Source organism: Oryctolagus cuniculus, chromosome 2, assembly GCF_964237555.1.
Source record: "Oryctolagus cuniculus chromosome 2, mOryCun1.1, whole genome shotgun sequence".
In the NCBI taxonomy this organism is placed as follows: Eukaryota; Metazoa; Chordata; class Mammalia; order Lagomorpha; family Leporidae; genus Oryctolagus; species Oryctolagus cuniculus.
The window spans coordinates 56534807-56560885 of NC_091433.1; the positions used below are offsets into that span (position 1 = coordinate 56534807).

Here is a 26079-nt window from a genome sequence, read left to right on the forward strand (position 1 = left end):
ATGGCTCAAATGTGTGAGCCATACTTTCATCTTAAAGAATTTTACATCAGAAAAGTTTTTAACTTGATCTGTGGAAACTAATTTTTTCAATGGGACAATCTTTAATGGGAACCAAATAGAAAATGAATCATCTTTCCAATACTTGGTTCACAGTCATTAGCACTGCAATATTTAAAATAAGGACTAGTCCCCATCTTACAATTAAAATTATTTCAATAGAATATTTTCAAGAAAACTCTAAAACAATTAAATTATTTAGTAGTCTGTGAGTATAAGTAATGCAAACCCTCAAATTGTATGACTCATTCTTGTTCAAATGTCTCTATTTTTGAAGTTGAGTGCTACATTTATTCAGTGAATGTAATGAAAGCAGGCTATTTGAAGCCTGTTCTTCAGACATCGTCTTACTGTTTCCTTAACAAATAACTAATAGCAATAGCTCCAAAAATTTTTTTACTATCAAAAAAGAAATTTGATCCAGGAAGGAAATGTAGCATCAAATAACTGATCAATTTATTTTGAAACCATTCTTCAAATTAAAGTAAATAATCGTAAACAACTATTTTACAGTGGGAAAGTCTCCTGAGATATGCAGGCACAACTCCATTTCAACAACAGAAAAAGTTTAACAGTAGTCCAAACTTGCAAGTTATGCCAATTATTTTTTTACTTTTCTCTTTTAGATAAAATTCTTACATGAGTACATAATTACATACAATTTATTTGTCTAGAGTTTCCCTACCAGAAATCGAACTAAGAAAAAAGCATAAAATAATTTAAGACTCTTTGAGAAAGTTACATTTCAAGACTCCAAATAATGAAAATATTTTTTTAAAAAGTCAAGGTTACTTTAGTTATAGAGGTAACATGACAAAAATATAGTTGGTTAAATAAAATACACTATGCTGTGGCAAGTAAAGCAACTAGTTTAAATCTGAAAATCAACAATATCAGGCCAATCTTGTGTGTATCCACTCTGAGAATTTAAAAGAATGAAATAATTTGCTTGGATATTTATGGATCTTTTTGCTTTGTAATGAGTGCTTATTGGTTGAATTAATAACTCTCAAGACTAAATATGATTAAAATAATTGTTAGAAAGTTTCCTCAAGATTTTCCAAATGTTTCTTCCTTAAGTGAAAAAGAAATATATATATATACATGATAAGAGAACTTTATGTAAACAATAAAAGATTAATATATTCTGTATATTTTGGATTAGTGTTTATTAAAATTCAAATACTACAAAATAGAATGTTTAAATGTATTTACTTACAAATTCTGTTAGTTTTTTAATAAAGATCCTACTATGACTTTAATTCTAGTATTATATGTTCAGATTTTTTTTTGCTATTTATTTTAAGAACCAGTTCATATCTTTAAAGCTCTGGAATGGTGTAAATCATTACAGTGGTTTCACATTTTCATGGGATCAAGGAAACAACAGTAAGCTCATAAAACAGATACCACTAATTATGCAGAGGAGAAGTCATAAAGTCACTGGGAGAAGCATGTTTTATATTCATGAACACATCATTAAAAGTTTAAGACATGCTATCAAATTCTACATTTTAATACTATACCCACAGCATTAAACCCTCCCAACAAGAAAATCAGATTGTTTAATGATCCTTTTTTGTCACACTGGTTTTATATGTCTGCAGTTGAAGCAGATGTGGAATTTGTATTGCTGATGTTTTTAAAAAAATCATTGAACATTTAAAATCATTTGTCTTTTATATTTTTAAAGGGTCTGAATCATCTTCCAACATATATCTCTTAAATAATAAAGTTTATTATTGAGATTATAAGCCTTTGATTCCATATTGAATAGTGGATTTTTAAAAAAAGGATTTAGATTTTCTTTGAAACATATAAAAATGTAAGGAGGACTAATAATGATAAAATGCCTTCCATTTTCAGTTAATTTCTACAATGCAAATTAAAACCGAGATATAACATGAAGTCAAATTTCATGGGGCACATATAAAAACACAAAAGTATATTATATCACTAAAAGAAAACATTGACACATCCAAGAATCATACAAGCTGCTAGTGTTACGGCAATATTTTAAGAGATGTTCGTAGAACATCACATTTTCTAATTCCAGCACAGATATTTAAACTACAGCCTTTCTTTGTACAAAGGGACTGCTGGTGATATAATATCTGAATTTTTGCACAAGTCTAAATGTTTTGTACATAAATAAATGCTTTGCATTCCACAATTTAACTACATCTTGGAGACAGCCCTAGAATACACACTTCTTGAATACTTTAATGAGAATTTTACACACTGATAACCTTCATGCTTAATCTTAAAGTGAAAGTAAAATACAGTCATGGCAAATTCAGAGAGAACAAAAATGCTGCAAATAGCAGAAAATGAAGTAAATAATTGTTGTGGATAAGAAATAAACCATGGGAAAATAAAAGCATTGAAAATACTTGAAATCTATAGGAAAGCTTTATATATCAGACCAGAGTGGAACTATAGGAACCAATCAGTTTCAAGAATTTAGCAAAGATTTATTATTGGAGCTTGGTGAAGTTGGTTGTGGCAATGGACATCCATAAGAAGACAGGCAGCCAGGGGCTGCTCTCCTTCAGCCTTGTCTGGTTTGGCAGTTTTGCTTTTCTATAATTTCGCCTCCATTCAATAATTTCTTTTTAAAATTTTCATATATTATAGTGAACTTCAAATGATGAAAACAGAGATAAAATACAATAGAAATAAAATACTGTTGAAAATGGCCAAATCTTTGATTTTTTGTTCACTAAATCAGGATACACACACACTGAAAGTTTAAAAGCTGTACTACATATTATCAAAATGCACACTTGCATGATGCATAAAAACACTTTAATTAATAATGTGAACTATAATGCAAATACCATTTCCTTACAACTATAATTTTACTGAAAAGGTAGATAGATGATAGATATTGATATTATCTTTATATACCAATTTAGATAGATAGATAGATAGATATTATCTTTATATGCCAATTTACCTTTTGATAAGACTTACTCATTCACACACACACACACACACACCAGCAATTTGCTAAACATCAGGCATTATTCTAAACTCTGAGCATGTATTAATTTATTTAATCTTGCTAGCAACATAAAAGGTTTATGTTATTAATGTTCCCATTTTACAGGAGGGAGACTGAGGTAAAGTAATCTGTCTAAAGTTTCAGAGATTGTAAATGAAAGGATGAAGATTATCAATAGTTCTCAAAATAACATGTGTTACATTGGACTGTTAAACAAATCAAATAAAATATGCAAACAAATTACACAGGTTTTGGATTATCTATAAATATTCTTACATTTAGTTTATTGGCACTTAAAGGCATGTATGTTCTATACTATATGAGTTCCACTGCGAGCAATTCTTCAGTGTTGAGAATCCACGGACACAGAAATTTTGGCACTAAATCTGTTGAACCTGTAAACATGAAAAAATGCAGATTTTGTCTTTTGAGGTTAACTGATACATAAATATTTTTAGTGAAACTACTGGTGTATGGACAAGCAACAGAACTTTTCTAAGCTTTCAGGAATCAACTTTTACATATCCCGAGCTGGTTTTAATTTAAACACTACAACTGAAACACAGCAAACTTAGGAAAAAATATGGTTACTCATTTGCATCTCCAATTTAATAATGCCTATAATTGTTCAGTTACCAAAGTTAGATCCAAATGCTTTTTCTCTGCCAAATGCAGCTGCTCGACAAAACGAACACTGATTTGATTTTTCTGCAGGGTACGTGTTCCCTCACTGTTCTCATGATGAATAAATAATGCCATGATGCTGTGGAGTTGCGGACCTTGCCCTTCTGCAAAAAGGGCTGCATCTGCTTATTCTCAGACATTCATGATCCTAAAGGAATAAGACACCAGCGGCCTGTGAATGAGAAGGCCTTTTCAGGCTTACAAAGCCTTCACTCCTGAGTCCACCTTAACCAGTTAGGAGAAAAGAGCTTTTGGCACCAAGTCATCCTTCAGGGAAAGACTGATAATGATCACTAAAGACACTAGGGGCTGCTGCCTCACTCACTTCAAAGGCTTTCTTTCTTAATCAACGTTAAATCATCATTTTGCCAGGGATATAGCGACAGCTGTACACAATCTATTTATTTTAAAACAGATTACAGACAGGTCCCTCTGCTGAAGTATAAACTTCTTAATGTTGCATATGCTTTAATATTTTTAAGATGGAATTTTATTTGTAAGTTAATGTCTCTAACTAGCATTTCTATCTCAGCTTATGAACTGCATCTTCTCATAAAACCTGAATTAATAATCTTACCAATTATCCAGATAATTTAAGTAATAACCAACTTTTTACACAAATCGCATGAATATTTCAGGCGAAAAGATAGCGAATCTTAACTATTTCCACACAGTTTGTGTGCTGTGTGCAGATTCTAGATAAGTGTGATCATCTTACTGCTGGGTATTAACTATCATGCCATTTAGTCATGTCGCCACTCTTTTCTTCTTTAAAATGCAGATATGTGTGCCCTACTTCTTTTATCTTTGTTTTTATCCCATGGCATTCGTAGCCCTCATCCTTCTTATGCCCTGGTGGTCCTGATAAGTTGAGGAAAACAAACTACAAAGGCATTTTATTACCCAATTAAAGGAAAGTTGATTTTTTTCTCAAAAAGATAATTGTCCAGGGACTTATATTTCAGCCCAAATTCATCACTCCATTTTTATACAAAAGAATGTTAAACTCACAATATCTAAAATTAAGCAATGATCACAATTTCAAAATTCTATGTGATTAGCAGGTTTAATTAAATAAATATACTGTACATTAAGCAGCTATAGCTTCTGCTACATTGAGTCAGAATCAACTAATACACAGTCCCTATTTAGTTAAATTAGGTTACAAGCAACACCGTTAACAGTATAAGGACTATATAATTAGAGAATGTTTATATTATGGAATATTTTATATAATTTTAGAGTAGTTTATGTTCAGTAATGCTATTGTGGTCATTACCTGCTTTGTGTTGATTATTGAATGGAAAAACTTGGAATAATTTTTTAAATTTTAATAAATTACTCTTGCTACAGTACTAAGTAGGAACCAACAAAACTTCCTTTTGGTCCTATAATTCTAACTTCTTTTGTCACCATCATTTTTTTATCTCTTAGTTTTTGTGAGAAATGTAGAAATGGAAAATACATGGATTAGAATTTTCTTTTCTTAAAATACATAACAGAAAACGTCATTTTATGACTCTACAGAGTCTTAGGTTTGAAAAGTCATCTTTGCTACATTAAACTTTACATTTATATCAGAATTTATACCATTTTTAATCATGGGTGAGGGCTTTGCATGTTTATTGGAACTGTTCATTTAACTTCTAATGTTGTACACTGTTCGGATGAGTTTTATAATTGAAAAACTGAAGACACAGAGAAATTAGCACCCATGGAATAGAAGGAACTAGAAAACTCCGATGGGTGAGGGCCTCTTTTCTTCTAGTCTCATTGGAAAGAGTGCCAATTGCAAGTGAAGGGGGATGCCTCTGAACCTCCTTCCAAGAGAAAATAGGGTCTGAGTCTGGACCTCTGATCCCCACCCAGGTATATGGAGAGATCCAGGAACTGAAATTACAAATCATAGCTATCCCACCTTCACATCTAATCCAGGAGGAATCTCTTGCCTCTGTCCATATTTCAAGTGCTGACACATTTCAGAAGTGCTTTAAGAAGGAAGTCCAGACAGAATTCTGTATCAAAACCATTCTAGGAGAGCTCCTTTCTTTCTCCTCTGAGCTTTCAGCCCTCCTGATAAAATTCCTAATGTTTTACACTGAATTCATTGCTTTTCAAATAGCCACTAGTGATACAGTCATCAAACAGTAGAACTGGTAAATGAAACCAAGAGTATCAAATTCATACACTGAATGCCAATCTTGTTTCTACCATGGCCTAATGGTAAAGCATTGAGATGCTACTTGAGTTTTCTTACACAGGTACTTAAGTATCGACCTTACCTATAAGGTTGGTGTGAGAATTAAATGAGGAAGCATATATAAAGTCTTTTGCACCATTCTTGCTGTATAATAAATGCTGCATAAGTATAAATTATCTTTATCACTTCATTATAAAAAGCATTCAGATCCATGAGGTCATACCATAAAAGCTACAAAATAATAATAATTATTATTAATTACAGGAGATGTTATTATCCCAATGATAATTGGGATACAACATAAGCGGAGTTTTCTTCTTTCTTTCCTGAACAAAAATGAATATGATTCCAAAATAACATAACAGTTATTAACAGTCATACTTGGGAGATAAGAGGATTTTAGTTTTGGGGTTGATTTATATGATGGTTGTAAGAGGCTGCCTTAAGTATTCTGGAAAAGATACCCACCTCCCAAGTGAAGCAATAGAAATCCTTGGATTCTGCATTCCACAAACCATCATCAAAGTGTTTATTTAGTCTGAGAGCCTAACTGGTTCATCATTTCTAAAGGTTTTATAGCTAACAGCTTATCCTTAAGTTCAAAAATTCATTTCACCAGTGGAATTTTTCCATCAGACTAAAATAACTGGGCTTCAGGGTTGAGGAAATACATTCAAGTGTTTTATGACTGAACTTCGCAGGACTGAAGTTATGTTATGTGATGCAAACATTTATTCTTTATCTTTTCTTCTGATTAGTAAGCAAAACATTTTCTCTTAGCTATTTTTCCTTGCAATAATCTTTGACTGGCATCCTGTAATTTTCATTTTTTGAGAAAAGAAATTCTATCAGTTTGTATATGTTCATAGCCAAAGTTGCACAAGTTGAAGATTGTATCCTGAGATATTGAAATAACAGAATCCTGAGTGGGAGCAATTATGGTTGATTGAAATGTTAAAGAAAGGGGGAGGGGTGGGATGCTCAGAACACCTGCAACTTAACTCTTCATATACACTTGGGCAAGAAAATAATGGACAAATTTTACTTAAAAAGGAAGCCAGGGAAATAATCAAATTAAGAAAAAGCCAAACAAGTGTCTGTTAGAGCTAGTTTGAAAAAAAAATGAAACATAAAATGAATTATTTTTCAGGTTTTTAGAAGGGAGAGAGTATTGATTAATGATATTGATTAGTAAGTATGAATAATGGTTTTTGTAACCTTTATCCAAGTAGTGAAATCAATATACACCTTGTAACAATAAATAGACATATGAAAGACACTGTGGGGCATTATCATCGGATAGCTTTATTTTGGAAGGTTAAGATTTTTATTTATTTTATTTGAGAGGTAGAGTTACAGACAGTGAGAGGGAGAGACAAAGAGAAAGGTCTTCCGTCGGTTCACCCCCTAAATGGCTGCAACTGCTGGAGCTGCACCAATCCGAAGCCAGGAGCCAGGCACTTCTTCCTGGTCTCCCACGTGGGTGCAGGGGCCTAAGGACTTGGGCCATCTTTACTGCTTTCCCAGGCCACAGCAGAGAGCTGGATTGGAAGAGGAACAGCAGGGACTCAAACCAGCGCTCATATGGGATGCCGGCACCACAGGCAGAGGATTAACCTACTGCGCCACAGCTCCGGCCCCAGGTTAAACTTCTTAAAGTAAGACTGGGTTGTCATTCTTTAAGGCAGAGCCAGCTGAGGTTGGCAGATCTGATACCCACCACTTCCTCTATTCCCCTTGTTCATTTTCTGCCATGCTTTCCCTGGCACCCTTATAATGTGGCACCCTTATATTGTCCCCTGCTGTGCTGCAATATGCTCTCCTCCTTTGCCGTTGCCTGCCTTCCAGAAAAGGATACCTGCCCTCCACCAACATGTATCTTTCCCCTGTCCAACACCAACATGTATCTTACTATGGTGGGCTGCTCATGACTGTGGGGGAAATATCTGAGAGATCCATTGATAGTGTTAACAAGCTGATTAGGTGGTTAAGGTGATATTTTGGTTAAATATTTTATGAGTATTTTTTAAAGAGTTATTTTATTTATTTGAAAGAGTTACAGAGAGCGGTAGAGACATAGAGAGAGGTCTTCCATCTGCTTGTTCACTCCCCAGATGGCCGCAAGGACTGGAGCTGCACTGATCTGAAGCCAGGAGCCAGGAGCTTCTTCCAGGTCTCCCATGTGGATGCAGGGGCCCAAGGACTTAGGCCATCTTCAGCTACTTTCCCAGGCCATAGCAGAGAGCTGGATCGGAAGAGGAGCAGCCAGGACTAGAACCGGTGCCCATGTGGGATGCCAATGCTTCAGGCCAGGGCTTTAACCCACTACACCATAGCGTGGGCCCCTTATGAGTCTTTATTTTCCAAGAATTTCTAAGAGTTAAAGTGTGATCTCTAAATAATTCCAAGTTTATAAATTCTAGAATTTCTTCCTAGTGAAAGCTTTCTGAAACCTCCTGTAAGAAATCATCTTTGTAACCTTCATACAAGTATGTTGCTATGTGATTGGTCACTTGAGACAGCATATTTAATATGTCATTTTATTCATACCAGACTATTCCTTAGAAAATTCTTGGTTCATGTAAAAGGAGCTATATAAAACCATTTACATCTGAAAGAGACAAAGTCAAGGCAACTTATGTCCAATATTCTAGTTATGTCTGAGGGAGTGGTATATTTGGTTTATTACTTAAGATCGTCTAGGAATTTTTACACATTATTTGTATTCTCTATATAAGAAGATACAATTAAAACTATATTACATAATTTCATCAGCAATGAAAGCTTTTCATGCCAAATGAAGAATCAAGAAATGTACTTTTGAAATGTACAATATCATGAAATATCTACATAATTAAGACAAAAAGGCATTCCAGACTGAACTATATAGATAATTGGCTCAATTCTCCAATGTAGTTTGCAAATATCATCACCATCAGAATGATAAAATTATATCTATTATAAAGATACCTCAGAAAACTGAACCATCCAGGTCAGAAAATTGAAAACAAAGCTAAATGTTTACTCCAAATCAAACCCAGAACTTCTTTTGAAATTCACTGAAAGAGCAATCATTTCCAATGTCTTTTCACCCTCTGGTATGAGATGGAAGTCAAACTGGAAATACTGAAACACTTTAAGAAAGGCAGTAAAACAAAAACAAGCCTTCTTGTAAGACTTCCAGATGAAAGAGTTTTGAATAAGCATTTAATCATGTGCATCCTGGTTCAAGCCAAGCTGAACCTCAAAGGTTTACCTGCACTCATTATTTAGAATTACCAATGAAATGGCAATGCATTGCATCTATTGGGAACATTGACAATGAAATGATTTGTGTAAGGAAACTGAATGTTTACATTAAATCCATAGTTGTGGTCCATATGGTAACAGGGAAAAACAGAGTGCTGAATTTCTGCCGGGCTGCTTGGAGGTAGTTTGTTCTTAACTTCAGTGTCCTCAGTCTATTCTGATACAGTCTTTTAAGCCTAAATCAATGTGCAAACTAATTTTCCTAACTGCTTTTAAATTTCTGTAGATTTGTGTAATAGAAGACTGTTTTGATGTTTAAAAAAAACCATCAGAAAGAAGTTGTTTAAACTATAACAAATATTATTAAAATTAATTATTAAATATAAATTGTTCGCAACACACAAATCTGATGCATTATAATTTAAATTATTGTATGAAGCAGGCATTTGACCTAATGATTAAAAATGCTAGTTAGGATGTTGGCACACTTCATCAGAGCGCCCAGGTTCGATACCCACTTCTGGTTTCTGACTCCAGGTTCCTGTTGATGAATACCCTGGAACACAAAAAGTAATGTTCAAGTAATTAGGCTCCTGCCATCTATATGGGAGACCTAATTTGAGTCCCCAGCTGCTGGCTTCAACCTCCAGGTTTGGTGGGCGTTTTGGGGAGTGAGCCAGCAGATGGAAATAGAGTGTGTGTGTGTGTGTGTGTGTCTTTCTCACCATCTCCCTCCCCACTCAAATAAGTAAAATCTAAAAATCAAATTTGATTACCATGCTGAGTAAATTAAGAATGGAAATCTCCACAAAGGCTTTTGAATGTGGGGTATTTTATTTTAGAATTAATTATATTTGATTGGCTGCACACTGGCAAGTCAACTTGGTCAACTCATCTTTTCTACTATGCCTTGAAGACATAACTAATAATTAAAAATGGGAAAAAATCTAAATTTTTCTGTAAGCAGGATCATTTTCCAGAACTCCAGGTCAACTTTCTTGACAACTTGTCTTAAGAAACACTGGAGATTGTAAACTGAATAAATTGGCACTACCAAGTGCCCTTAACATAATTTGGCATCATTCCAGAGCTGATCTTATTTTTTGTTCTTTTTGGAAGGTGACAGTGCCTCTTCCACAAGACAGGATATCCAACCACACTGTATATATACACTCTGAAAAATCATGCTTACAACTGTCACATGAAAGAATTTACAAAGTTACATTTCCACACTGTTTTGGCTTCCTCCATATCCTGACAATAACCAGACTATATGTTTCACTTGTTCTGAAGCCATATATAAATAATAGAATGATATAAAGAATAAAACAAACTGCTTTCCAAAAACGTGGCCTGTAAATCACGCAGTGCGGCAAGTTTTGCTTCCAAAACATCTAAACTCTTCCTGGGTGCCAGTAATATCTACCACAGAAGAGCCACTGAATTACCTTTGAAAGGGACTGGTTAATCTTACAAAGGGTAATGACAGAAAGAAAAAATACATAATAAGTCCTGGGAATACTATCTCAAGGAGTTTATTATGAGTGCAATTATATATACCACAAGAAAATGGTCTTTTTAAACAAGCAATAGAGAAAGTATTTGTTTTCTCAGAATCTAAACAATATAGGGAATTAAATCGACATTGATATTCCATTGACCACTGTTGCATTAAATCATAACTAGTAACTCGGTTTGGTATAATATAAAGTGAACTCTTTTATGGAAATATACATTCAGAAAACATGCAAGTTGCAAGTGTGCAGCCCAATGAATTCTCACAATGTAAATACATTTATGTTATCACACTTAATTAAGACATGGATCACTTTCTCAAGACCCCTCCAAGTCATTACTCCATCCTTCCTCACAAGATAATAGTGGGCTGGTGCCATGGCTCACTAGGCTAATCCTCCGCCTTGCGGTGCTGGCACAGTGGTTCTAGTCCCGGTCAGGGCGCCGGATTCTGTCCTGGTTGCCCCTCTTCCAGGCCAGCTCTCCGCTGTAGCCAGGGAGTGCAGTGGAGGATGGCCTGAGTGCTTGGGCCCTGCACCCCATGGGAGACCAGGATAAGCACCTGGCTCCTGCCATTGGATCAGCGCGGTGCGCCGGGCCGCAGCACGCCAGCCTCGGCGGCCTTTGGAGGGTGAACCAACGGCAAAGGAAGACCTTTCTCTCTGTCTCTCTCTCTCACTGTCCACTCTGCCTGTCAAAAAAAAAAAAAAAAAAGATAATTAATAGCTTAACTGAAGATCAAGAAATTGCATCTTTTGGAAGCTTTTATACACAGAATCATATAGTATATATTATTATATCTGCCTTCTTTTGCTCATTGTTATATTTGTGAGATTTATCTGGATTGTTTCATGTCAAATATCTTCATTGCTTTTCATTTGTATATAATGCCAATATATTCAGCTGCATGAACATACTACAACATGTCCATTACCTTGTTAATGGACATGTGGCTGACTTCTAGCTTTATGCTCTTACAAGTAGTACTGCTAAGTATACTTATGTTTGTGTTTTGGGCAGATTTTTATGCATTTTTGATACAGGAACCAACGGCAAAGGAAGACCTTTCTGTCTCTCTCTCTCTCACTGCCCACTCTGCCTGTCAAAAAAAAAAAAAAAATCCTGGGTTATAGGGATACACATCTTCAATTTTAATAGATGATGCTGAATAATTTTCAAATGGGTTATGCTAAATGACACCCCTGCTAGGAGTTTATAAGATTTCTAATTGCTTCACATCTTCATTAATACTTGAAGTTGTCTTTTTCATTTTAACCATTTTGATGCATACATAGTATACTATTGTGGTTTTTTCTAATGAGTGATGAGGATATATAGCTCCCCATATGTATATATTTCATTTTAGATGTACTTGTTCATCTTTGCATAATTCAGTTTTCCTTAAATTATCTCACTTTCCCTTATTTGAGGTGAAAACTTATATCTGTGGAAGACTAAGTCAGAAGCCTCCTGCTTAACCACATTTTAAGACTCCATCTTTGTCGCTCCCCCTCTTCACGGAGGAACGACACAGGACCCTGCACTGTTCTTTTGTCTACTCGGCCCTTCCCGGGTTTGCTGCTGGTTCTTCCCGGGTTGGCTGCCGTCCCTCCACCTCCGTGGAGGGGCGGGCCCCCCTGCCACTTTCCCCACTTCCGTGGGGGAGCGGCACACCTCCGGCCGGCTCTCTCTCTCGGGGGCTGCTCAGATGTTCCTCAGGTGTTCCCCTTAGATGTTCCTGGTGCATGTTGTCTCTCTCCTCCTTTATAGTCCTCTTCCACCAATCCCAACTCTGCTACCCACATGCCGAGTACGCTGCTCTCCTCCGATCAGGAGCGGGATCAGCTCCTGCAGGTTACTGGTTGAACTGGAGGCAGCTGTGTAAAAGTTGTTTTTACTCCTCTCCCAGCGCCATATTGTGGGAGAGCAGATGCATAGAATAAGTCTTAATTCCAGTAACTTAGTCTAGTCCGAGTTGCTCGCCACACATCTTCACAGCCCCTCAGGAACATCTCATCTACTCTTCCTTTGTTTATCAGTGAGAATACAGAATCACAGAGAAACAGATTCAAGGTAACAAAAGTTCATAAATACTGGAGCTAAGATTTAAATCCAGGGTTTTCTTTAACTTGATCTTTCTACTTAGATTACTGAATCTAGGGGAAATCATCATAAGTAAAAGAACAACAACTAACCAATCCTAAAGAATATTTAATGGAAAAGATGTGGAAAGTACAGTTGCATTTATTAATACCCTGCTGAGGAAAGAGGTCAGATTACACATGATAGTAAGATTCCAATAAAGCAACTCTCATAAAATGACAGAAAAAAAATGATAGACTATCAGAAACAAGGATCATTACTCACATGTACTTACACGGTTGCTCATGCTTTATGGAGGAACTTGAGTAGGTCATTGCTGCATTTGACATTTCTTCAGATCGCTAAGTTAAAGGCAGGCATGTGCTCGTTTCGGCAGCACATATACTACAGTCAGGCACATGAAGCTGGACCTTCATGTTTTACCTGCACAGTTCTGGTGAAAATATGTTTAACTAAAGAACTCAATTAAATAGAGTTAACTTTTTCATCTAGGTTTCCTAGGTCTTTTTCCAAATCTCAAGCACAGAAGACACTTTTCCAATTTCAATGATGTTTTTCAGCTGAGAAAAAGAGAAAAGAGAGAAAGGAAATCTGTCATGCCATATAAGCGCAGACAGCTGACAGGCCAAATATATGACGGTCAGTTAAGGCATTACCTAACTGCAGAACTTTTATTATGCACATTATTACAATCATCATGCTATCTGTCTGCTGTGAACATGGTTCAAACTGGTCTCACAATTTACTGTCAAGATAGATGAAAACAGTGCCATTTGCTCAGCCATCGGACCATTCTGAATCCTTCAAGATGAAAAAGACCTTGAGAGACAAATTACAAAACTTAGAGGCCAGAATTTTAATTAATGGCTTTTCTGGATTTTAAAAATATATACAAATTCATGTAGTAAACATCCTTTCAAGTTTATACTACATAATTAGAACATTTTACTATATTTTTTAATATAAATTAATTCAAAGCAATGTGGAACTAATTGCCCTGAGCCTACAAAGGAGAACTGAAAACACCCTTCCATCTGAAAACATAGCGTTCTATAGTCCTATGACTTCCAGCTGAAGATAAGATGCTAAGGTAAGTACCTGGGGGGAAGAAAGTGCTGAAAAGTGAACAAGCAGGTGTAACAGAAGCCAGTGACATACTTGGTTTGCATTTTAATGCCCCTACTAGATGTTTTTAAAATAAATTTTCCCATTTAATCTTCCAAAGAATTAGATGAATTGAGCATGATTCTTCCTTGGAGTGATCTCTTATTTTAAAATGGGAAAATAAGATCAAAGAAGTTAAGTTTCTTGCCAACCAGGCATAGCAGAGGTTCAAAATGTAAGTTAAGTAGACTACTTTTACATGCTTTTGTTCAATACTAAACATGGCCTTTCAGAATTTCTAAGGTTGAAATGTGCTAAAATTAAGTGATAGCATTGATAGTCATAGCACATTCAATTTAGTGTATAGTATCTATTCATATATTTATCTATCTATTCATCTATCTCGTTTGCTTTCCTACCTACATCCTCTCCAAAGACATCTGTCATAATGATATTTGTATTATACATAGGGTGAGTACACTGGTGTTTGTTTATCATAAGGACCTACAATGGCATTTCTGGTATGGTTTATCCAAAAAGATATTAATAGATGTTCTCTGAAAACTAATTCTGTTTGAGAAATACGAGGTTAGGGGCCAGCACTGTGTCACAGCCGGTTAACGCCCTAACCTGAAGCACCAGCATCCCATATGGGCGCCGGTTCTAGTCTCAGCTGCTCTTCTGATCCAGCTCTCTGCTATGGCTTGGGAAAGCAGTAGAAGATGGCCCAAGTCCTTGGGCCCCTGCTCCCACGTGGGAGACCTGGAAGGGGCTCCTGACTCCTGGCTTCGAATCGGCGCAGCTCCGACCGTTGCAGCCATCTGGGGAGTGAACCAGCAGATGGAAGGGCTCTCTCTCTGTCTTTACCTCTCTCTGTAACTCTGTCTTTCAAATAAATGAAATAAATGTTTTTAAGAGAGAGAAGGAGAGAGAGAAATACAAGGTTAGACTAAATTAAATTGGCTGAATTGCTTTATAACTTCTCAGAGCTTTAAAAATCCAATATTATCATATATTCCCTAGGGGATTATATGTTATATTATAATACCAAGAACATGGCCGGCGCCGCGGCTCAGTAGGCTAATCCTCCGCCTAGCGGCGCCGGCACACCAGGTTCTAGTCCCGGTAGGGGCTCCGGATTCTGTCCCGGTTGCCCCTCTTCCAGGCCAGCCCTCTGCTGTGGCCAGGGAGTGCAGTGGAGGATGGCCCAGGTGCTTGGGCCCTGCACCCCATGGGAGACCAGGAAAAGCACCTGGCTCCTGGCTCCTGCCATCGGATCAGCGCGGTGCGCCGGCCGCAGCGCGCCAACCGCGGCGGCCATTGGAGGGTGAACCAACGGCAAAGGAAGACCTTTCTCTCTGTCTCTCTCTCTCTCTCACTGTCCACTCTGCCTGTCAAAAAAATAAATAAATAAAAAAAAAATAAAAAAAAAATAATACCAAGAACATTTTATTACAAGTTTTTTTTTTTTTACCCATTGACATTGATCAAGCTATTAGTGTTCAACAGACCATGGTGTGTAAAATTCTTCCTTATGAGAAAGCACATAAAAGTTGAGAACAAGTGAACACAGATATCAAACTATCAAGAGAACTCTAGAAACCTAAGAACTACATTTTCACAAACACTTACAATGTAGCTTTCACAGGCCAATGGGAAAACTCATGCCCAGTTCCTTATAGTAATTCACTGAATACGCTAAATATTGAATGAATGAGTGAATATGAGTCAGTTATTCTATTTAGAGAAAATATACTACTATATTCTTTTTCTCCCTCTATGTGGAAACCAAGTTACAGAAAGGGAGAAGTGAAAAAGTACTGTGTTTTGATTGAGTACTGTGTCTCTTATGCAAAAAAAAAAAAAATAGTAAGTTGCTTAACTATTTAATTAATATTTGACAAAAGAATAAACAGTGAACCACAAAGCAAGAAAGAGGACTCTGTGGGTAAGGGACACTGGTACAAAACCAAGGAGGCAGATCCTTGAGATTGAAGACCATGTGCAAGTGCACAACACACAATCAGTCTCAGACGCCCTGTGGGAAAATTTTCTTACTCTACTGAGGTGACCATTTGAATATTTTCACTATTCATCTCTATGAAAGAGAAAGTTCTGGAGGCATAAGAACCAATTCATGTGGGGAGCTTTTATATAATTTTTAATTATCCAACCACAAAGTGTCAAATTTATTTTGGACAACAAGATTGATGGATGAGAAAAGAGAATTAGAATGAGAAATTATTTTGCATGTGAATTATTTTTTCTAATATGTCTCTCTTTCTTCATTCCTTCACAACCTTTTCATATGAACTTCCTCCCTGTTTTTCTCTATGAGCTCTTCTGGTTATTTCTCAACTTGGCTTTCTCTTTTTTTTTTTATTAAAGATTTATTTATTTTATTTGAAAGTCAGGGTTACACAGACAAAGAAGGAAAGGCAGAGAGAGAGGTCTTCCATCTACTGGTTCACTTCCCAAATGGCCATAAAAGCTGGAGCTGAGCAGGTCTGAAACCAGGAACCAGGAGCTTCTTCCGGGTCTCCCACATGGGTGCAGAGAACAGGGACTTGGGCCATCTTCTGCCTTCCCGGGCCATCTTCTGCTTTTCCAGGCCGTAGCAGAGAGCTGGATTGGAAGTAGAGCAGCTGGCACTCGATCCAGCGCCCATATGGGATGCTGGCACTGCAGTCGGCGGCTTTACAGCACTGTTGGCCTTCCCTTTCTTGGGCCGGCGCTGTGGCTCACTTGGTTAATCCTCCACCTGCGGCAGAGCCCAAGTGCTTGGGCTCCTGCACCCACATGGGAGACCAGGAGGGGGCACCTGGCTCCTGGCTTCGGATCTGCGCAGCACCAGTCGTGTCGGCCATTTTGGGAGTGAACCAACAGAGGGAAGACCTTTCTCTCTTTCACTGTCTATATCTCTACCTGTCAAATAAAAAAAAGAATTAAAAAAAAAAAAAGACGTTCTTAAATGTGGTTGTTAGTGTTTAAAAAAGAAAAGGGAGGGAGGGAGGAAAGAAAAGAAACAAAAGTAATCAGATAAGCTGGAAAATGGATCAAAGTTATTTCTGATGAAAGGGACCTTAGATGTGAAAAACTGTTCAGCACATACAGTTACTTCCAGTGATATTCTTAAGTCATGGAACTCTAAAACTAGCAGCTGTAAATGTTGTCTTCTTCCTAATTCCAGAAGATCATACATCTGGATGTGGCCCACAATAGATCATTGGTTGAGTATACCAATTAAAATTTGTTCATATTCCTTACGCATGTTTTCTCCTTTTCCTTCTCATAAAGCAAGGATCCACTGTTCTACCCCTGTATTTTTTCAACCACAATTCCTTGTGCTTTTTCAAACTGAGTGCCGGCACTGGTTACAACCATTGCAGAGAGAAAAGAGGTTAAGAGGGAGCAAGAATGCGAGTGTAAATGCATGGGCAAAATATAAAAGAATTTCCAAACTGCCTTGAGCTGCTCCATATGTTCCAGTTGTTTAGTGGCAGGCCTCAATAGGAGCACCATATCTTTCAGTCCCGTGTATAAATTTGCTCTGTAAATTAAAATGTTGGCTTGTGCTCTTCTTGTGTTTAAGAAGGTGAGTGATGACCTTGGTGGGAGTATGTTTGTGTAGAAATGTGTCATAAAAGATGATGTCTTGGCCCAAGAAATGCAGGGTCCAGGTTTAGTCATTTGTTAAAAAAAAATACCACAGTTAAACATAACTAACACATCATGAGAGTTAGGTTCTTGCCAAATGTAACTTTCTTTTGAATCTGAAATGTCAGCTTTTACTCTGTGTTTTTAAGGAATATTTTTAGCATTTTCCTTTAAAGAGTATCCCTGCAGCCTTTTGTTATTTTTAAAATTATAAAACAAAGCTATAAGCAGTGTATATTTTTCACTGATTAAACATTATCAATTGATTATTCCCCACATGTGCATTTATTGAATAACTGTAGATTCAATTAATTCAATGCAGCACTTATTTTCTGAAATGAGTAGGAACAGATAGACTTTGTGTATCCATTTATAATCTCATTTTGAGGCTTGACCATTAAAATACTCATAATATATTTGAGAGAGGACTTAACTTTCCTTTAACATCTTCTTCCTATCTTGTGTGTTACTGGTTTACATTTTGCATGTTAAGTAAAATAAGTAAATTGATGCCACCCATCCACAGACCTTTTTGGTAAATCATAGTTTAAGGAAAATCCCAATGACAAATATCCTGAACAGACAGGCTTCACGCAACCATGTTGTTCCTCAGAAAATGCTTCCCATAATGTTCCTATATTCACACACTATTTAACCTTTCTTTTAAGGCTAAAATAAAATCTATATTTCAAGTTGATAAATCTTGCCACTTAGGACGATTGATTTAATATACACCAAGATGGTATGCAGGTTAATACTGTACTGTTTCTTAAGTGGTTATGTTACCAAAGCATGTCAAGGATGAAAATTTTATAAATCTAAAAGGAAAAAAATGCTAATGATAATTAAGAGAATCACTGAATGCATTATATGTACCTGAAATCTTCAACAGGAATTTTCCGAAGATTCCCTGAGGATCTTATCAAGGATTTAATAACTCCAGGGAATGGGAAGATTGGCAAAGATTTCACAGGGAAGGAGGTGCAATATTATTTTCTGTAGTGATGGTGAAAAATTACTACTAAATTATTTGTAAGTGCTAATCAGTCTATACTTCTAAAGACTAAGCAAAATTCCTCATAATTTGTGCCACGTATGTTAACATTGTAACATTGAATGCCATGTCTGACCAGTAGAAATGAACAGGAATGCAATACTCAAAGAGTATGTTCTGCTCAGATCATGTATTCAAAATAATATCTGGAAAGTTTACTTGATTAAAATCCAACAAGCTTCTTTCTAACTTCAGTGATCACATAAACACTGCCTCTCTTCCCTGGGCAATTCTTTATCTCCTAAGCATGGAAGCTTTTCCCCTTAACTTTTAAATAATATATTTTTAACTCATTTTGTTGATTGTCTCTGATAATGAACTGAGGCACCATCTGCCTTATTTGATCATGAATGCAGCTGTCATTTATAGCCATGAAGACAAGGTCATAATTTGAACAGCACGTGATGCTCTCTTGGCACAAAAATTTCTTTTTTTATTTTATAGTAGACACACATCAAAATGAATCTGAGTCATTATTTCTGTAAGAATTATCTTTGGAGTAATCCTTTAATTTCTTTTTTCTTTTTATGATGTATATCTTTCTTAGAAATTGCTTGCTTTTAACTCTATTGGTACTTCATCCAATGATAAAATTTTTAGAAGTGGAAACAAGCACAAGAGAAAAGGCTTATTCCTCAAGTACTGGAACAGGCTGAGATGCAAGTGGTGCAAATTTCTCCATGCCCATGAAAGAACAAATGCTGAATACTCGTCGCACTTATTTTTTCAAAAGCACCTCTCCAGTTGCACATTGTGGAAATGAACTCCATCCGTGCGCCTGTGCTTGTTGTTCAAGGATGGTTTAGACACCACAGTTACTGCCGGTGGTCTCAGGACCCAAAGCGTCCACAACGTTCTCAATTACACAAAAGGAAATTCTCTTAGAAGGAAACAAAGGCCAGCAAAACAACTGCTTTTCTTCACCATAAAGACGAACAAATTAGTATTCTGTCAATGAATGGGGTTTATTTTCTGTCTCAGCACAAAACTAAAACTTAGAACCTATGGAAGTCTTTACTTACAACAGCTGATTTTAATTGAATGGTATTCGTTTCTTACAGGATAAACTAGAATGATGGGCTTGAAGGACAGAGACTTTCATAGAATAAAAAAATTCTGTAAAAAAGATAAACTGAACAGAAAAAAATGATAGGACGAAAAGCATGTGTTCAGCTAGGATATATATTTGATTCCACTGTTTTATTTTAATCCCATTTTCAATTTACAATTAAATGTTGGAGCTTTTTATTGTAACTGTTTCTAGTGTGAAACAACAGAAGTTTCCTAGTAAAATAAAAGGAGAAAATCTGAGTGATAGCTTTCTCTCACTTTCAAATACTGATATAATGATTCATAAGGTAAGGAAAGCATAAAAACTCATAAAAGCTGAAATATTTTCTTTTCTTGCCCACTTCCTTCCCTCACCTTACAACCTCCATCTATTCTACTTTTATTGTCTTTTAAAGTAAAGCTCATTTTTTAAACCTCTTCAAATCCTTTTTGATCAGGGCTCATACACTGGCCAACAGCCCAGCCATGCTTTCAAAAGAAATTCTGCAAATAGGCACTGCGGAGTTTTTGCAATTTTTTTTTTTTTTTGAAGCCTAAACTGGTCCCTCAATGCATTCAATATTTCCTTTACAAGAAGTGAAAACTAGAAATTGAGCTTGGCCATCCACTGAAAATGTTAGGCCTCTGATTCAGTTTTGCTAAAACACTAATTTTTCCCCTTTAAAAAGTTAAAAATGGCCATTGGTCATGAATTTGAAGGACAAAATTTTAACATCCTATAATTAGATAACTGAATGTCTCACACTGTAATTTTTTAAAACAATGCTAGCTTTTGATAACTGGTAGTATTGAGGAGGGCTGATGTGGGTCATAGGATGATAGTGAGAAAAAGAACAATTACACAAAAATAAATGTAAAATAAATACATAAAAAAGCAGAGAGTGGAGTGGAAAGTAATTTAAATGATAATAAAAGAAAAAACTTTTCAAATACATATCTGAGGAATGTTTTTGTGCATTATACTTCAGTTTTTATTTTTGGAAAACATGATATTGCTTTTCTTTAATATGAGGTGTCAGATTTGTATGTAAAATCTAAAACATGATAAAAAAATTTAAAGTAATAAAATATTATAAGAAATCTGATGGGTAAAAGAATTACTGATTTATTCCAATGAGAAAAGAAAAACCTTCAGGATAATGAATATGAAGGAAGTCAAAGATCCAGACAGGCCCAGCAGCAGCACAGATGCGGGCTCTGTTGTACTCACCTCTATCTTTTTTCCGTATTCTAATAAGCAGCCAGGTGAATGAGTCTCAAGAGAATCCCTTCCTGATGCAGATATCCTGTCAATAAGATAGCTGCTGTCTTTTCTCCATGTCTCGGGAAAGACATATTGTCAGTGGATAACATGCTTTCAATTGTAACTTCTACAATACTTTTTCTTAAACTGGGAGAACATGCACTGACTTATCTGCTAACAATTGCTAGCAAAGGACAAAACAACCAGCACAAAAACATTAACTTAAAAATTTGTGTAAGAGTATTTGTTTCCATGGGCTCAAAAGTTCAAGGTTATAATTGCATACTTCATATGTAATCAGCTTTCTACAGGAAAAAAATAATTCCTACTGTGTATGCTGTAGTATTTTCTGGTATTCTAGAAAAAAAATCAGCACTTTGGGGTCATTTTCACCTCGGTGAGTTGGAGAACTGACAGGAGAATTAGTTTAATTTTATTAATCTAAAGACCAATTTAAAAACAAACAAAAACAAAACAAAACCTTATCTCCCTATCTGATGTATAACAATAATAGAAGAGCATATTCTAATCAAATAATTAGGTTATGGAACAAAGATACAATGATCTTTGATTAATTCGTGATTCACACATTCCTTGAGCAAACTCTAAAGGGGCAGAGAGGATTAATAGAAATATTGTTTTTTAATTATTTGAACTGAAAAAACGGTGAGGTTTTAACTTAGATAAAAATAGAATCACTTTTGATATCAGAATGTCTTAAATGTCTACTACTTAGTTCTTTCCTTATGTACCCTCCAAGTCCTAAATAAAATGGATATACTTAGCAAAAGATTTTTTTTCTTTAGCGAGCAGTCCTCAGTATACATTTAATATGGAAAAACTTTAGTCGTATAGAACATTAAGGAAAGGGCACACAGATTGCTGCCTCATAAAATTTGTGGCTAGAATGTCATATAAATGTGCACATAGTAAACGCACAATAAATGTTGACTGGCAGAAGGGGCAAGTCTAGAAACTAAGCAAAGGCTAAAATGAGAAAATGAAATGTTAAAATGGGCAGAGCTAGCCCTAAACCACACTCCTTAACACTGTACCTCAAGCTACAGTCCCTCCTCTCAGTTTTCTTATCTGCAATTGCCATCTTTCATCTTGACAAGCAATTTAAAATGGATAGTTTGCAAAGAGATCAGGCTTTCACTAAACAAGTCCAATTCTTTTCAGAGTCTTCCTGTTTGCATTTCTTACTTGAATGTAGGAAAGTTTGCGGTTGCTCCCTAAGTAGAAAGAATGGAACACAGTGGGAGGGAAAGAGTGGCCCTATCCAGAGATCCCTCAGCCAAGGCTACACAAAGGAAAACTTAAAAAACTTATCAGAAGAATTCAGCTTCTACGTGCACAACTCTAAGCAACTTGTTGAACAGGTTTCTGAAGTTTAGAAAAAAAATTCTACAATGTGAAGACAGAGAACTGTCATACAACTGACCATCTTCTGCATGAAGTGGCTAAGAATAAAGTGGCTCTACCCCATACGGAGCAGCAACAAGAGGACAGCAGTATGCCATCTCTCTTACACGTGTGCCACAGGGAAGGAGCCAGCTTGTCTTCTTCCTGATTTGCTAGCACAGCTAGCAGGAACCAGCAATTAGACCTGGGGAATGATGGGGCAGGGTGGAGCAGGGTGCTTTATTTGATCACTGGAGACAGTGCAGCAACCCTACATTTGGAGAAAAAAAACAAAAACAAAAAAATCATTGCACTTCCTCTAACACATAGTTTCCAAAAATCCAAAAGACTTGAAAATTAAGCTTCTCTCCTTCGGTATTTTAGGTTGTGTTTCCGTTAGAAAGGTTTAATGATAACCTGTTCTCTTTGCCTAACAAACAGGTTGAGGGCATTTTTCCTCCTCCTCACTCCTTTCTCAACCTTGCTTAGGAATAGTGGAACCGTCTTACAGAATAAGCATTATGATGTGAGAGATGCATTGTGGTTTGTAAAATGTTGATTCTTTTTACTCAGTTGCTTTCCTGTCAGCTTTTAAATGATGGAATGCATGTTCTTAAAACTATTTAAAGATTTATTCTCTAGTTTTATTTTCCTTTTTATCACTTGGATACCATGTAACATGATAATATATAGAGATGATACATAAAATAGATGGATTTAGCTCCTAAAAAAATGTTTTCCTCAGATAGCTCAAACTAGACACACCTTGTCCACATCCAGAAAGTTATCAGAGTCACAAGAAATTCAATGATGTAGCAGTACTTTGAGAAAAGATGTTACCTTTAATTCATAAAAGAAATCTTAAAAATTAAGTAATAAAAGCACGTGAAATATACTAGATGTTGAGCAAAGCAGCTTAGCCATTTCACTCTGGAAAAACTGTTATTTTTAGCTGAGATAAAGTTCCAATGTCTTTAACTGGATATAAAATTAGATAACTTTATAAGCTAAATTAACTTAAAAATTGCTACATTTATGGATGTGTAATAATGAAATGCAATGTATTAATTATCTTTTAGTATTTAGTTCAAACCCTATTTTAACAAAAGAAATCTATATATTTCATTTCAATGATTCCATTTAGAAGACATGATAAATGTTGAAACTGAATTTCTACCCATTTGTTGAAAATCTGATACATAGATTTTGATATTTTTATACCTCAGCATTGTGTTAATGGAAGAAATGCCTATAATTTGCTTTTTCAAACTATCTATATCTAAAATATTCTCTTTTACTGTGTGTTTGCCTCAAGTTCTTTTTGTAACAGGCAGAGTACATGTAAACAATATCTTAAGATTGTTTTCCTAAATGAAAATGTAACCAAGTTAGCAGCTTTCTTCATTTTCATGATCTTCCAGAAGCCAGTTTAAATTTTAAGACCAAAACATGACCATTGATATTCCATTTTTCATATTTCTGAATTCCTTTTTAAAATTATTTATTGGCATTTAGATTATTGTAAACAAATATTCTGTAAGGAAACTTTTAAAACCAGTAACACTATGAAAACTGCATCACTTAAGAGACTGAAGCTCTGGTTTGGATTAGAAAATTGTTTTTGAAAACCGTCATTTCAATTTGCAGCAGGGTTGACCCAGCCTCTGATGGCATATTGTGTATCAAATGCCTGGTGAGTCTGTCTGGGAACAGTTGGGATTTTAGTTGAAGGGATAGATTTTTCTTATAAAAATCAAGATTTTTCCTGTACATTCCTAGTCTATTCATGAGATAACTATTATTCTTATATTTTCTATATATCAAAAATGTTTATCAGTCACAAGAAATCAAGTAAAGTTTAATCTTAGACATTTGGACTACAGCTCCTCTAGAGAAAATGGTGGTTTCATTCTGGACAGGTAGAAAAGAATAGCAAGATTATTATTTCCTATTATGTATTTCTTGAAATTAAGTTATTTACATTTTCCCACTTTTTTATTTTGAATAATTATCAAATCCACACACTGAAAGAGTAATACAGTACCCACTAACTTATCTTAAGGTCATCTTTTTTTAAAAATATTTTGCAGAAGCCAGCACTGTGGCATAGTAGGTAAAGCAGCTGTCTGTGGTGCTGGCATCCCATATGGGTTAGGTGCTCCACTTCCTATCCTGCTCCCTGCTAATGCACTTGGGAAAGCAGCATAGAATGATCCAAGTGCTTGGGCTCCTGCATCCACGTGGGAAACTCAGAGGAAGCTCCTGGCTCCAGACTTCCGATTGGCCCACCTCAGGTAGTTGTTGCCATTTGGGGAGTGAACCAGTGGATGGAAGATCTCTCCTGCTCTCACTCTCACTCTTGCTCTCTCTCTGTAACTCTGCCTCTTAAATAAATAAACAAATCCTTAAAAAATTTTGCTTCATTTTATTTTTCTTTCTGCCTCTCTCTATATAAATATATGATATATTTATATATCATATATATTTAATTTTATTTCAATATATATTTTGAATATATATAATATATATTAAATATATATATAGATTTTTCTGTTGAACCATTTGAAAGTTAATTGAAGTTAACATAACATTTCAACCTTGAATACTTTAGTATATATCACCTAAGAAGAACATGCTCCCACAAAACTGTAATATCACAACATGCCCAGTAATTTATGATCTAACATGCAGTCCTTCCTCATTTTTTTTTTTGATCAAGGATCCAATCAAGTATTATACTTTGCATTTGGTAATCCCTTTTGGCTCCTTTAATTTGTAATGAGTTTCTAACTAGATAAAGTAAGAATGTATATTCTCAAAATTAGTCTCTGGAGTATCATTTAATGTTGGCAGCAAATTATCATGAAATCAACCTTTAAAGCACAGCCTGACACCCAACTAAAAAAATTTGTAATCACTGATTAGGAAATTTCCTTCCAAATTCAACTCACCTCAACTGCTATGAGGTCAAGAAGAAGAAAAGCAAGTTTGAGGGCTGGCGCCGCGGCTCAATAGGCTAATCCTCCACCTGTGGCTCCGGCACCCCGGGTTCTAGCCCTGGTCGGGGCGCCGGATTCTGTCACGGTTTCTCTTCTTCCAGTCCAGCTCTCTGCTGTGGCCCGGGAGTGCAGTGGAGGATGGCCCAAGTCCTTGGGCCCTGTACCTGCATGGGAGACCAGGAGAGGACCTGGCTCCTGGCTTCAGATCAGCCCGGTGCGCCAGCCGCAGCGCGCTGGCCACAGCAGCCATTGCGGGGTGAACCAACAGAAAAAGGAAGACCTTTCTCTCTGTCGCTCTCTCTCTCACTGTCCACTCTGCCTGTAAAAAAAAAAAAAAAAAAGAAAGCAAGTTTGAAAGCAACCAAAGACTTAAATCTTACAGACTACAGACTCCATATCAGATCAGCACTTTGAATTGAACCCCAAAATGAATTGGTAGCCAGCCTATTAGTTTGTGGAGTACACAGCAAATGTGCTGGTGATCAGTAGAGTTGCTCTCCAAAAGAAATAATCATTTTGGTGGATACCTTAGGATTCACATACTCTGCTCTTCCTTCTCATTGAAATCCTCATCGTTTTTTTAAAATATTTATTTATTTATTTATTTGAAAGGAGAGTTACAGAGAGGCAGAAGCAAAGAGAGAGAGCGAGAGAAAAGGAATGGTCTTTCACCCGCTGGTTCACTCCCCAAAAGGCCACAACAGCTGGAGCTGTGCTGATCCGAAGCCAGGA

The 26079-nt window shown here is 36.1% G+C and overlaps 1 long non-coding RNA gene across 3 annotated transcripts in view; it reads right to left on the reverse strand.

The window, feature by feature from the left end:
* Positions 1 to 216: 216 nt before the first annotated feature.
* LOC127487277 (uncharacterized) overlaps positions 217 to 26079 on the reverse strand; it is a 62581-nt gene continuing 36718 nt past the window's right edge. Inside the window, exons 3-7 of one of the 3 annotated variants that reach the window (XR_011386284.1) lie at positions 25300 to 25666; positions 20912 to 20987; positions 13080 to 13375; positions 6031 to 9753; positions 217 to 3459 (exon numbers count right to left, since the gene is read on the reverse strand). This is a non-coding gene — a long non-coding RNA (uncharacterized lncRNA). Of the gene's footprint in view, positions 3460 to 6030; positions 9754 to 13079; positions 14946 to 20911; positions 20988 to 25299; positions 25667 to 26079 lie in introns of those variants that run through there. The other 2 variants (XR_011386283.1, XR_011386282.1) reach the window with 2 other exon arrangements.